This window comes from Pelmatolapia mariae, linkage group LG13, assembly GCF_036321145.2.
Source record: "Pelmatolapia mariae isolate MD_Pm_ZW linkage group LG13, Pm_UMD_F_2, whole genome shotgun sequence".
Classification (NCBI taxonomy): Eukaryota; Metazoa; Chordata; class Actinopteri; order Cichliformes; family Cichlidae; genus Pelmatolapia; species Pelmatolapia mariae.
Window position 1 is genome coordinate 1,327,320 of NC_086238.1, and position 15,370 is coordinate 1,342,689.

Here is a 15,370-nt window from a genome sequence, read left to right on the forward strand (position 1 = left end):
TTACTTACACAGTTTAGTTTTTAAACCGATTTGTGACATTTGCAGCACTGATGTGGAAACAGTTTTATTTACATTTTGCACATATCTGTGCATGCATATATGTGTATATGTCATAATATCAGACCAAAAAGATTCAGAGGCTGTACAAAGTCAGACCTTTTTGATGAAGGAAAAGAAGGCATGTCAAATGTGTTAACAGCCGAGAAAAGTAATTCTTCTGCTTCTTCCATGTTTTTATTTGGGAGGCACTTTCTTTATATATCACCAATACAGCAGCAGTTTACTTTATTTTGTAGAGTAAAATCCCTGCAATAATAAAAAGAAAAGCCCAGCAATGACTGGCACTTGGTGACTGTAGGAAGGAGAAACTCGCCTTGAACAGGAAGAAATCAGGCTCAAGGAGGGGCAGCCATCTGCCGGGACCAGATGGGGGTGAGGTGAAAGAAGTACATGTGCTCTAAATCCCTCCTGAAATCGACACCCATGATAACACTAATGCAGCAGTCGTCTGTTATGATAACAGGAAGTTACTGTTAAAAATTTGGAATTCTGCTTGTTTAAAACTCATTAATATAAACAGATATCTGGCATCAGCAGACCAGAAGCCCTCAGCTCTCTCTCTTTCTCTGGGATGTTTTTTTAATTATTTATTTATTTATTTATGGACCTCTTCACTCTGAGAGAAAGAAAGAAAAAAGTTGTCAGAGATGACAGTCATATGCCTGAGTCGTTTTGTCCCGCAGGTGTGGGAGTGTAAAAATTGTGTATGTGTGTTTTCTGCAGACAGTCGGTGCGTTCTCCTTTCTGATAACAATCCAATGACCTTTTAAGGGAAAGAGACGCAGCTTTTTGGACTTCGGCTCTGTTTCCGCAGATCTTTGCCAACAGAGAGTCCAAAACCTACACAACCTCTCCAGCTTCACAGACACAGAATTCTGGTGTTTGTTAAAGTCTTCTTGGTATGTAAGTGTGAAGAAATGCTGAACAATAAACACCTGAATCCTGTTACATCAGAGCAGATTTAACTTGCTGTTGCAATAAGAACAGATCGGCCAAACCTTCAGCCTGAAGTGTGTGCAAACTTAAAAAGGCTTCACAGTGTGGTGTGTGCTGCAGAGCATCCATGTCCTGGAAACAAATTACAACCAGGAAGGGAGAGAGAGCTCGGCCTACTTTTTTTTTTTTTCCTGTGTGTACTTTAGGTGTTCAGCCTTGAAAACTATTTCCCTTTCCTCTTTACGTTCCACAGTTGCATCCTTTGGAAGACTTCAGCACTCATTAATAATAATGATGATGATAATAGTAGTCCCTGCTTGTCTCATGTGTAGCCATGACATCCTGTTTAAGCTCAGGAGTATGTCCGCTCAAAGTAATAACAGCTAGTTTCTCCACAGTAAGAAAAGTGCAGTTGAAACTGGTTATGTCATAGTTAGCTGGGGTCAAACCTGAGCGCTGTAATGTGTTTTTATGTTTTTATTCATTCTAATTTATTTGATAGTGCATTCTTTTCATTAATCATAGAGACTCAAGTAGTAACATTAACTTGTTATGAAACTTCAGCTTTTATATTTCAGTCAGTTCCCAAAAAGAGAGTGAAACCAGTTACAGTGAAAATGGAAAAACGAACGCTCCGTGCAGTGAGTCCAGGTTTACTTTTCCCTGCTTGTATAGACAGGCCCTCATTGTCCTCTTTCTTGCCCGTTTGGAAATTGCAGGATTGTAATTCGTTCCAGGTGACAGGAGAGCCGGAGAAGTGACATTTTTCATGGTTCTCCTTCACACAGCTGTTCTTAGAAAGCTGTTAATTGTTTATCCATCGTGGGAAGTAAAAGCACCTGGAGCTTCTGCTGGATGCAGGACAGGCTCCGCCCACCTGCAGTCTGATCCAGGTCTACATGAATCAGAGAGCGACAGCTGAGTCATTCTGACCACGGAGCAGTTTTCCAATTTCTCTTCCAGAGAATTCTTTTTACTAAGAGGAAAAAATGTACTGTTGAAGATCTTCCTGTCTCCCTCTGTCTGTGGGCTGTAGCATTATTTTGAATGCATTCCTACTTAATGTCTTTATAATCATATATTTGAGTAAAAGAAGATGTTTTGTTCATTAAATTTTATTGCACACGGTATGATATAGACTGAATATTTATGCCTCACTGCATCACTCTGGGAATAGCTAAGAGCTTGCAAACAAGAAATGTTCAGCACAAAATTTGACCCTCAAATGAGCTCGAGAGCTGGACTCATTAGTTAAGGATGGCAGTGGATCGAGCCCACTCAGTGAAAAGTGAAAAGAAACACACAGCCCTGATGCATGCAGACTCCGCTGCTGCATAGCATGACCTCAGACTGGAAGCCCTGTGCTTGAAAGCATAACCTGCACAGTTTAGCTTCAGGGTGTAAAATACGGCTGTTTTCTCAGAACCAGCAGTGCCTCAAAACCGCTCTGGCATTTATGCCATGAAGCAACAGACCAAAAACCAACCTTTCCCTTTTCAATATGCAATATTTTAACTTAAATTACAATCTTTTCCTAAACCTGTTTAGGTAGCTTCTGGTACAAGCAAAACTAAACAGCAAGTGAGAACAAAGTGCAAAAAATAAGGGTCCAAATGAGACCTTTATGGCTGTATCAAAGCAGATGGAGAAAAGAGTTGCATCCCTTGCATCATGGCACCAACTCCAAGACAAGGTATGTCATAAACATCTATGTGGTAGAGGTGCATTTTGCATCAGGTTTTACCATCATTAATGCTGTGACAGGAAATATTTTAATAAAAGCAATAGTGCTGAAAGGAAATGTGGTCTTCTGATTGACAACCCTCCAACTGCATATTTCAGACTTTCTAGGTCTCTAAAAATATCTACCAGTATTTTTTTGGTGCACAGTCTGGTGCCAAAAGCTACCTTGTGTGTAATGGTAAGATGCAGGAAGCTGAAAACCCTGTGTTAATGTGACACCTCGGGATCAGAACTCACTAGACATTTCCTTGACTCAGCAACCTACAAACTACTAGACGCTTCTCTAGCTTTGGCGTTGACCTTTGAGTGCAAAGATCAGATCGGAGACAAAACTTCCAAAATCCAAAAATAGCTCCAAAACCTGAGGTTAAAGTTAACGTCAGTTTAACGGATTGTGATGTTAAAGTCAAGCAGAAGGAGGTGATGATCAAATCTAAACGGAGGAGTCAGGCTGACCACAGCCTGACTCATGGATGACATCATCAGGATGCTGCCAGGAAGCCGATATGATAAAGCGCAGATGAGGTTCTGGGAAACTGATGGCAGCAGCGATTTTTCTCTCACACACAGGCACCCATGAGCTGATCTGTACGCCAGGCGTCCCAGGAGCTCTCGCTTCCTCATCTGTCTCTGAAATCAGTGTAGCACCTTTTGCTTATCATCACACACCTTTTACTCACACAGACAAATACAGCCACATGTTTTTAAGCCTGTGCTGGCGACAGAAAGCTTCTGGCATCAACAGGCGTCTGGAGATAAAAAAAAAATAAAAAAAAGAAGAAGAAGAAGAAAAGGTTATTAAATGTCTAATTGAATCCTTGAATGTTTCTGTGCCCTGCAGCACTCAGACTACAAGATCAGTCCAGCTGCTCTTTTATTAAAGAAGAAGAAAAAATGAAAATGGAGGAAGAAGAAAGGAAGGGAAATTTTCATGCCTGACTGTGTGCCTTTTGTGGAACGAAAACAGTACTGTGAAATCATATTAGCAGTGCAGATAGTCATGCATATTTTCATATGTGTATGTTTCATACATTTTAAATAAAAAACAAACAAACTGAGTCTCATTTGAGTTTTTTCCTAGCTGGAAACAGTGAGAGGAGGGAAGCCGCTCACTGAAGGATGGTGGCCGTGGAGGGAGTGAGTCACTGCCATGATCCACATCTCTTCACTTTCCAGCTAAATTCACTAAAAAGCAGGAAATAAGTTTGTTGATGTTTAAACGGCACCATACCAGCCAAGAAATACTCTATTTAGGATGTGTGCCTTTGAAGATTCTCCAAACTATTGTGAATGGATTTTTATCTGAAATGCAAAATGTCATTAAATCTTAACAGCACTGGGAATCTGGAAGGGTAGGGATGTGATGTGATGTTATGGTTACAATTATAAAAATAATGCTCCTTCAAAAATGCAACCCACTGAGAAGTTTGTCAACCGCAGTGCCGGCATCTTAACTTCACCATGAAGCTCTTTCTGCACACCAGTGCACAAAGAGCAAGGAAAGGCAATTTACTGCCGCACAGAACTGAAGTGCTCTGAAAGTAGAGGGAGTTCTGATCGAAACTCAAAGCTTTACCAAGCCTGTGTTTCTGGGGGAGGAAGTTGTGCTCTAATTCTCTGCATCCTTTAGGGAGAAGAGGAATAATGAGGGAGGGGAATAAAAACGGAGGCAAATTGAGCGCAGAGGGGAAATGATGGAGTTTGGGAGATGTGGCAGGAGAGAGATGGGCAAAGACAGAGGAAGGAGGGAAAAGCAATGTGTTAATAAAAATGAGAGGAAGGAAAACGAGGGTGTGACTGCAGAGGCCCTGGAGAGCTGTGGCAGTGGATTTCATCACCCCGACTCGGAGCAGAAGAAAAGAAAATCAAAATGCAAAGATTGCAGTTCGAAGTGTCGCTGCAGACACGCGAGATTTTGACAGGATTCTCTGTGTCTTTGTCCTTTTTCTAAACATGCCATAAGATTGGTGTCATTGTGCATAAATAAAGGCTGTGATTAACTGCCTGGTCTCTCATGTCCTTGATCATCTCCCGGGACAAATCACACGTGAGGATGTGTGACCTCTAATGGGCCACCTCTTCTTCTCTTAGCTTGAAAAAAACTGGATTATTAAACAGATTCATTAAATACAAATAAACAAACATTAGAACAAACATTTATAAATTTTAGAGGAAGAAATTCTAATTTGTTTTTTCTTCAAGGTTGAATGAGCATTTCTGAGAATTAAAAGTATCCCTTCTGATGGATAAGATAAGATGTTAAAGCTCAGGGTCGGGTCAGATTAGTACTGAGTCCTGTCATGGTTTTAAACTTTTATGTTTAGGTTCACTTATTTCCTGTTTTATTTTGTCTTTTACTTCCTTCTTTTATTGGTTTCCCCTTCTTTGGAAATGTCTCATCCCAAGGGCATTACTTCAGCCCCACAGGTGATTTTTTTTCTACATCGGTTGCTGTGCCAGTGATTCAGCACAGCATCTTTACTCCTCTGCAAAATTAGCATCAGCTTTAAAGACCGCTATGGCAACACAGATGCTGATCTATAACTCACCAAACCTCCAGGTGGCTGGTCCTCTCCCAGGGGTTCCCCAGGGCTCCTGGATGACTCCCACCTGCATAGGTCAGGCATCGGGGCTTTCCTGCTGCTGAGCCTTCGTGTTCACCCAGGGCACTTATCATGGGCAACATAAGGAGATAAGTTTTAGTTATATCTTGGTGTAATTGTGAAATGCTTTACTTCAGTTGCCATTGCAAGCTTCATATTTGGTTAAAGGTATACTGCAGGAATGGAGACATTCCATTTGTGGGCAATTTCACGTCATTTCCAGAACAGGAATGCTTTCATTCTAACCAGCTGTGTTCACATATATTTTCCAAGAACATTGATCTAACACTCAAGGACCTACAGTACCTTCACCTTTTTCTCTCCTTTGTGTGTTAAATTGTGTGTGAGAGACAGAGAGACAGAGAGACCTTTAGCTTAAAAAAATACTTGGAAGTCATCCTGAATTTGAGTCCGGTCCTCACTAAGTTATTACGAGTCCATACACTTTAATCTGAGCACTTATGGATTACTTCCTTCAAAACTCAAATTCAATCAAAAATTCATTGCCCACATTTGGCAATTACATCTACAGAACTGCAGATGTGCAGCAGGCCACATAATGCATAAGTACACCAATGAACACCCACAGTGGGTATGTTGGGTGTTTCATATTTTGATGTGCAGATAACTGCAGCAGTATTCTTGTACTTGTGCTCCCCAATGAAAGAAGCAGCAATGCCTTAAAGTTGATCATGAGTAAAAGCTTTTTGTTTGTTTGGAAGGATTAGTAAAATCTGTGCCAGGTGCTGAGCCTTTTGAACATTTAAGCAGCAGCACATTAACATTTATTTCTTTTCACATCTAAAATCAAAGCTTTTGCAAACAGCTGCATAAGATAAATCTTTATGTTCAAGTGATATAAAATACATATGTGAATATGCATGAACCATCAGAACATGGATAAATATGCTGAACCTCCTGGATATGATTTTGGAGTAAAGCTGGAAAAACTTCTCCTAATGCTGGATTTTAAAAGTTTTCTTATCACTGCATCTTTAATTTCCTGTCTGAAACTGTCATTATACTTGATGATTATACACACTTCATCGAGAAAATGCCCTAAATCTGATCCCGTTTCATGTCTGCACACATCATTCCACCTTGTTTTTCCCTTCTAACGTCTTATCGCTCCGTTTCTCAATTTTCTTCTAAATCCTAAATTTCCTCATTGAGTTTTGGTTTATTTTAACTTGTTTCTTCTTTCTTCCTCCCTTGGACCAAGTGGACCATCACTTTCTCAGCAAGCAGTTCCATTAGTGTTACTGCAAATGGTCTCCTCAGTGTGTAAAACCAAGCAAAAAGTACAGTATGGAGTATCTTCAGCTTCATATAGAAGTCTGTTTGATCCCTGTCAATAAAAGCTGATGTGGCTTTCTGGCAGCGCAGTATCTGAAGTGTATTCTCCTCTTTCTCCCTCATCCAAATCTCTGGATCTCGGAGGATCATATTTTAGTGTTTGATTTCAGTTTTACACACTGCAGGCTGGTCTGCTTCTAAAACCTCTTCCAGCAGAGGAAATTTATGCTCAGCTCAGCCTTTTCTGATCTGTATCAGGTATGAAAATGTAATCTGTCCTCTGTGATTGCTCTCTCCTGCAGATTTAAAAGAGGCAAAGAGTCCTCACCGCCCTTGTTCTAACCAGCATGACGAATAATCAAATCCAACCCACTTGGTGGCTTTTCAGGGTGTGAGAATGACAAGAGATTTGACTTAATTTGGTGAGTTTTTTGCTGTATTTTGTATCAGGAAGCACAGGTACTGTAATACGTCAACAAGGGATGGTTAGGCCGAGGCACCATGACTCACAGAAGGTGGACAAATTCAATCTCAGCCAGCACAGAGGCCTCTGTAATCAGGATGGACTGCAGCAAAGAGCCCAAACGTTTGATTAGCGCTTGGGTTGCAGGGCCAATCACAGATGAGGGTTCGCAAATCAGATAAAAGATAAAACTGATAAAACCACACTGGCTAATTCTGGGCATGACAGGAAATTCTTCAAAGAAGCTATTAACTCTTCATTTTTCATCTTACAGATGTGGAGGTGCCTGAGGATGTTTTATAGCTTGGTATGTTTAAAAAAGGAGCATTAGGGCCATGGCTACACTTACAGTTGTCATTAACAGGCTGTATATATACATTCTATGGGACCTCATCAAAGAAACGCAGTGTTGTTTTCTTGAAAAAGTCTTAGATTAAAGTGGGTGTTTGTGTAAATTTTGTGTCCGTCTGTTTCTTAAGTATTGAAACTAATTATTGGGGATGGGTTACCCAGAAGCTTGCCTTTTGCTCAAAGCAATTGTGTGAATAAGTGAAGTCGACAACCCACTAAGTGCATGTTTAGAGCATTTATGTAATGTATGTAAGATGACAGTGTGAACAAACGTGTAACAGAATAGAGAGGGAGGAAGAGGAAGCACTCAGAGAACGAGTTAGCCAAAAAATGATCCATGTCCATTATGGCTGCTTTGATAGGTACAGCAGTTCAACTCTTCATTAACACGATTATGTAATTAGCCAATCACATGGCTCACATGCCAACTCCATGGACATGATTAGGATGAGCTGCTGGAGTTCAAACTGGGGATGAAAAAGTGGGAAAACAGTGATTTAGGTGACTTTGAATGGGGCGTGGTTGTTGGTGCTGTATTTCAGAAACTGCTGATCTTCTGGGATTCGTCCCACACAACCATCTCTGGTCTGAGGAAGAGAAAACATCCAGTGAGCAGCAGTTCACTGGGTGAAGATGTCTTGCTGATATCTGATGAGAATGAGCAGACTGCTATGAAAAAAACAGGAAGGCAACAGTACATCATTTCAAACTGGTTTCTCAGTTCACTGCACTCATATGTACTTTATCCCTGCTTCCTTCTCGTGTACGACCACCATCAATCCTGTGAAATAATGATTTAAATGTTGGATTTTAGTCTTCCTGTGCGTGTCCTGTCCTTCCTCCTGTGGTGATTGTCACACAACCAGTCCCCACAGAAAGACCAGCAGAGGGCGACTCCTCTGGATGCAGAAAGACTTGCAGCTTCTTGCTTTTTCCTCTGTGAGCTCAGCAAACACAAATTTTTCAGAAAAACTAAAAGTTTTCTGCACTCTAATCAATAAAACATGATGCTGATTTTGGAAATTATGGTAATTATTATCATCATGTGCCTTTTTTACACCTCCTATGGACAGAAACGCAAGCAGCAGCAGTTCACATCAATAACTGGGGCTGAAATTTCTTAAACTGAGAGGAATTTCTATTTGGCTTCATTCATTTAGTCACAATAATGAAAAATACTGTGGTTTTCTGTGTTTATTGGGGAACACAGAGTCTCTGCAGGCCTGCTGGGCTGCACAGTTTGACGCAGTGTTTGCTTTATCCTGCATAATGAGAAAAGCCATCTGGTAAGAATGAGAATACAAAATCTTTAAAGAAAAAAATCAGCTTCCAGACCCTCGTTGCTTATCAGCCGTGAGTGTTTGATTGTAGGGTTTATTTGACAAAACATCTCTATAGTAGCTTTATTCTAACTCATAACATCTGTTTCTATTTGGTCCGGGAGAGCAGATGTGAAATGAGAGCCCCCAGTGACCCAGAGTCAGCAACCATCTGGTTTAAATTACCTTCACTTCACTTTACACCAGTTAAATAGTTATGAGATTAGCTGATTTACATCAGTTTGTAGCATTTCATGCCTGAGTTACTGTAATTACATGGGATTTAAATTTAAGATTTGCAGATTTTTTTAACTGCATCTTACTGCAGATTATAATTGATGGTTAAAAAAAAAGAGAGAATCATAACAGGACATTCTGATTTTGAATGTAAGATTTAAAACAAGTCATCGAACTTCTGAATTTGGCCTTAGACTTGACCTATGGCTCATCTATGGCTCAAACACACAAAAACAGGACCATTACACTGCTAATGATACAAGCAAACTGTGCCTATGATCACATACTTTCAAACCGCTGTCCGACCAAGGGCTCCTAACATGATTTAATGCAGCAGAAAAGCCGTAAAACGCAATAATAAAGCAGGCCAGGAATGGCGGCTGCACCTCGGCTCATCTGTTAATGGACGATGAAGAGGTGGCAATATGAGACATTTTACCAGCTGAGATCCTTTAAATGTCTGCAGACCACAGCTGAGCTGAAGTTTTCCAGAAGAGAGGGGCGTAGGAATATCGTCTCTGCTTGGTTATCCTGAACTCCAAAAGCCTAGCCCTGGATCAGTCAGTGTTATTACACCTGCAAGCAATGAAGCGGGCCAGCAAGCTCCACAGCACGCTGGAGATCAGCTAAAGGAGAATATGAGGCTTCCAGCTGCTGGTCTTTCTCTCTTTATCCTCCTCTTTCTTTCTGTCTCATGCAGTTCCTTTTTTTCCCCTCTCGTTTCATTCTTCTGCTTTTTTTTATTTTATTTTAAACCTCATCAAAGGAGATTTTATTAGCATTAACTCACTGTTTCTAATACGAGTCTTGCTCCTCCCAGGGCAGTTTGACTGAAGACGCCACACTCGGTGCTGTCCAACCTATTCTTCATTCCCCTAAAACTTTTTTTCCACAAACATATAAACACAGAAGCAACATTTTCCATCTCTCCCTACATTCTTTTCCCTTTCAGTCTTTTTTCTCTCTGAATTCTTTGCCTGTTTTCTGTGTAGGCACCTTTCCCAAGAGTATTAACTCCTCCACTCCTCTCTCCAGCTTTTGGTATATTTGGACAGCCAGCGAGGAGAAACTCCTGATAATAAACTCCAGAGCAGATCAATTATTCTCTCAGAGTACGAGGAGCTGGACGGAGAGAGCTTTTAGTTCAGCAACGTTTGAGATTTTGCAGATCGTGCACAACAGAGCAGCATTTCATGAGCTGCATTAGCGAGTCAGCCAGGTGCTGCAACTATAAAGAACAAACTGCTGACTGATTATTATTTCAAACTGGCATTCACGCTTTGCTTTAAAGGCTGAGGCTATCTGTAAATTACATATTCAAAATATTATGTGTTATGTTGTGTTATGTAGTCAGTGCCAGGATTCATGATTTGTTCACCACAAACACAAATTAACTCAGAATTGATTCCGTTTACTGAGTTCCCAAGCACGTGATCTCAAAGCACAAAAAACCTTTGTATGCACAACAATATCATTGTGCCACAACTGATTAAAGCTGACTGAGACTGGCCTTTAGACATGCTAGAGTGTTGCAGATTTGTATAAGAGCACCCTATCTGATCTGACAGAGGTAACGAGGGTGTGTGGTCCAACCTGCTTCAACAGGAAAATTCCCACCTCTGTACAGAGGATATCCAGACATTTCCTTGGCCAGCTTTTAATCCCACTATGTCTCCAGCTGAACATGTCTGGATGTGTGCAGACTGCACTTCTCCAGGAATGGAGAGCAATTCCTGAAAAACAGATCTGGACACTTGTGCAGTCCACGAGCAGTCTGTGACTGCTTGCACTGAGTCACAGTCTGTTCGTGGACAGCGCAAGTGTCCGGAGGCCATACCTTATATTAAACATCCTGTACATGCATGTGTTACAGCATTAGTCAGTGAAATCTATTTAAAACATATTTGACTAGTTTACATTGATAACAGTAGGTTTGCTCCTTTCAGTTTAGTCATGTTTAGTTTTTATTAGTTTCAGTGTTCATCTTAGTATTTGTTTTATAATAATATGGGGGTAATTATGGCAACAGACTCATGGTCATGGAGAACAAACCATAGTTAGTTTATTTCACATAGTTGTTGTTTAAATCTAGTTTTACTCATTATTATTTCAGGTAACTAGAACAGTTTTTCTCTCTGGTCATAGTTCAGTTTTACCAAATTAAAATAAACTTGGTGGTGAAAAAGTGGATCTGAAAGAAGTGAAAATGAGTGTGTTTACAGAAATAATCGCATCAATTTCTGAGTTATTTTTCTTTTCTTTGTGTTTTAAGCTAGTGAACTGAGTATAGTTTTAGTCTGGACTCTTAGTCAGATTAAACAATAATATTATACCTTTATATTTTTTAATTTATGATAGACATTTTGAGAAAATAAATTCCACACAACAGAATCAATTGCAGCCCTGATCCAATAACAAAATAGAAAAACTAAAATGAATCAACTCCAATATGAGACTACAGTAATCAGCAGTTTCATCCCGCCTTGTCAGCAAACTGTCTTTCTCCCAGATTATACTGTTACAGCAATAATAAATGAAGGTATTGTGTACCTGTTAAAAAGCTGCTCCACAGCCTCATGAAATGTTTAGACATCACTGCCTGCAGATCACCTAACAGCATTAAGAAAACACAGAATAAAACAGAAGCATATTAATTTAAAACAAAAACTGTTGGAGGAATTTCTCACAGTGAACTTCTGAACTGAAGCAGCTCTTCCTCATAAAACAGGCCGTCAGGTTTCTCAGCTGTTGCAAAATGAGGGGAGAGGGAATTTTCTCAACTCTGTTAATTTCACTGTGACAAACTGTTGCAAGGACATTGACAATTTTGCACTTGTGTTTGGGAACATTGATGATTTCTACAAAAATCTAAAGCTTTGAAGAGAAAATGTTATTAACAAGGCCATCTGTGTTCCTTCTGCATCTATTATTCCCATTCAGCCAGCAGGTATAGGGTGGTAGACAGCGACGTTAAAATTTTAGTCCAATAAAAATGGGAATTGCAACAAAAGTTGATATATTTAATAGTTTGACAAAGTGAACTGAATTCAAAGACAAGTGATGCTTATACATCTGTAGTATGCTCAGATTAAGGGACCATCATCACAGTGAAACCCAGAGTCAGTTAAACTTCAGAGATATCAATCTGTCCAGTGGGCTGCTAGTTTGCATACTTCTGACCAGACTGTGTGACAGTGGGTCTGAGGATTTGCCATACTGGTCATGCTGGATGATGTTGCAAGCATCATAACATCTGCCATGGTGTCTCTTTCAGTCAGTAACATGTGCTCAGTGTGGACCTGTCATCATCCGTGAGAAGAATGTGTTACCGGTGGCAAACCTGTCACTTTTCTGCTGTGATGTCTCTCCTTAGTCGGCCTTGTTGGATCATTTAATTCGTGGCTGGACCAGAGAAATTCTAGCCAGCTGGTTGTCATCAGGGCTGATTTTGGTCCACTGTATTTAAAGAGCTGACCTGGTTTCTCTCCATGCATGCTGTGACTTCTATCAGCCACAAAACTGTCGCAGCCTCTTTTCAGTCTGTACCCTTTCATGTCCTGACTTTCATCCTTTTTCCTTTTTCTTGCAATCTTATTTCTCTCTTTATGTTTAAAAAAATCCTTATCTATAAATTTTATCTTTGGTTTACATTCTTCTAAATGGAATTTCATGATCACTGTGTTACACCTTTTCCCAGCACTGTTTGTTCGTATGTTATTCCTGTCTTACACCCCATCTTCCTTCACCACCTCCATCTGATTTCTGGTGTTTAGTCCTCAGTAAGGGCTCTTCACGTCCTCTGTGCCTTCTAGAGTTGGGAGTTCGCCTTGTAATCGGAAGGTTGCCGGTTCGAGCCCCGGCTCGGACAGTCTCGGTCGTTGTGTCCTTGGGCAAGACACTTCACCCGTTGCCTACTGGTGGTGATCAGAGGGCCCGGTGGCGCCAGTGTCCGGCAGCCTCGCCTCTGTCAGTGCGCCCCAGGGTGGCTGTGGCTACGACGTAGCTTGCCATCACCAGTGTGTGAATGTGTGCGTGAATGGGTGAATGACTGGATATGTAAAGCGCTTTGGGGTCCTTAAGGACTAGTAAAGGCGCTATATAAATACAGGCCATTTACCATTTACCTCCTATTCATCTACCAGAAAGAGTCAAAACTTCTGCAAGAACAAAGTCTCCCAAACCAAATGATTTCTTCCTTGTTATTTGTTCTAATCCAGTTTTCTTAATGAATGTGAAAACCTGTTTCATTTCCTGCTTTCTGTTGTTATTCCATGAGCCAGAGCTTTAACATGAAAGTTCTGTGTCTTGAAATACTACTTAGAACAAATACTGTGAAGACAGGAATTGCTCGTGTCTTTAAAAACAGACCATGCATTTCACTTCCTCTTACTTCTTTGCAGTATTTTCTGACAAACCAGCCTGAGGGAGGAAAGAAGAAACCTTAAACCAGGAATATACTGAGCTTGATTCAGCAAGAGAGATGAGAATTCACAGCCACCTGCTCAGAGCTTGACATAAAACAATTTAAACATCTGATTCTCGTGCTTTTTAAGCACCTCTGCTGCTGTGAGTGACTCTCTCAGGGTCTTCAGCAACAACTCTTCATCAGAGTTTGACCTCTTCATCCCAGCAAACCCTTACTCTGCACTGCCAGAGATACTGGGTAAACTGAGATTGGAGAATAATTACGGGGACACTGCTGCTTACAGTGAGCCTTTCATGCTCTGCAAACTGTTTACGTTGAGGAAATGCAAGATAAGTGGCCTTGTGACTGGAAGCAGGCCAGCTCAAATCACCAGAATATCTGGGTGGTGGAAGTGAGGCCGGTAACGTTTCCTCTTCCTTCAGAGCCACACATGATCAGGACGCTCTCCCCCCTCCTAAAACAGTTACAATCAAAAGCCCTCGAGAGTTGGTATGTGAATGCATGTGACCCTCCGTCCTCTTGCAACAGAGAGGGCGTGTTCTCAGTCGTTTTCCTCAGTCAGTAGCTTAAGACAAAAAACCCCATTAACAAGCACTGAAAGCTGTATAGTGTCAGCCTGCAGGTCTTCACATATGGATGCCTTAGATTACCCTCTAACAGCTTGTTTTAATGCACAACATTTGGAAACAGTGATTAGGCTGGTACTTATATAAGGCTTTTATACTCTGAGCACTTTTTACCACAAGCCTCATTCATTCAGTCACACACACACATTCACACAAACCCTTTTTTCTAAACCTCAACGGCTTGGCTAACATTCACATACACACTCACACTCCGATGGGGTAACTTGGGGTTCAGTATTTTCCCAGAGGAACCGCTGAGGCTTCAGTAGCTAGATGAGCAGCTCTACCTCTGATCCCCTAATTTATCATATTTTTCTGCCCAAAAAATGTGATTACATGTTCTGCTGTAAAAAAAAAAAAAAAAAGCTTGACCTGCGTTACCACACCAAGTTAATTAATCGGACAAAGACCTACACACTCTTCTCGCTGCAAAAATGTGACTTAGATGAAGGAAAATCGATTTGAAGTTATACAGAAATGAAAACAGCTAGTTATGGCACATCAGTCAGGTTTAGAAATACTTACATCAAGCATTCGTCTTCTTTAGAAGTTACCAAAGACCTAATATTTGTGCCCACATCCCTTCAACATCTTTCCCTATTCATTTCCTATTCACTGTATTATAAACTGGTATGCTAATTTTGGCTAGTGGAAATCAAGAAAGTGAACAGCTGACTCCTGATGGTTCAGTCAGCCTAGAGTAAAAATAGGAGGAACTGACACCTTCAACATCTTGGCGTCCACTTTTGATCACAGTGTGATTGTACGTGTCTCCTGGTGGGAGGCAACAGTCACAATCCTACTCAGAGTGACTACAATCACTCTCAAGAAGAGTTTCAGACTGGACTCTGAATGTAAGCGGTTAACCCTCATGTTGTGTTCATTTTGTGTTTCCAGTCAAAAATGACGGTTCTATTAAGACTCATCATAAAAACTATAATAATAGATTTGTTGTGATTTTTTTTATTTTAAAAAACGATTTTTAATTAACTTTTAATACAAAATAGCAACTAAACATGAGGTAATAAAAATTTATTACAACATAAAAAATATCTTTATAGTAAGTATATTTCAATGTCATAGCATATACTCATGATTTAGGTGTCTTACAGTATACTGAATTATTCGAAGATTTTATTTTATTTTCAACCATAATTTATTTTCCTAACTCCTTATCGAGTTCAACTGGAGCTTATCCCTGTCACGGTTCTGGGTCAGTTTGACCCAGTATTTTGAGTTGTTATGTTTTGGTTTATTTTTGAATGATGGATTGTTCTTTATGTTTCTCTGGTGCTTTGTTGGGTTTTATG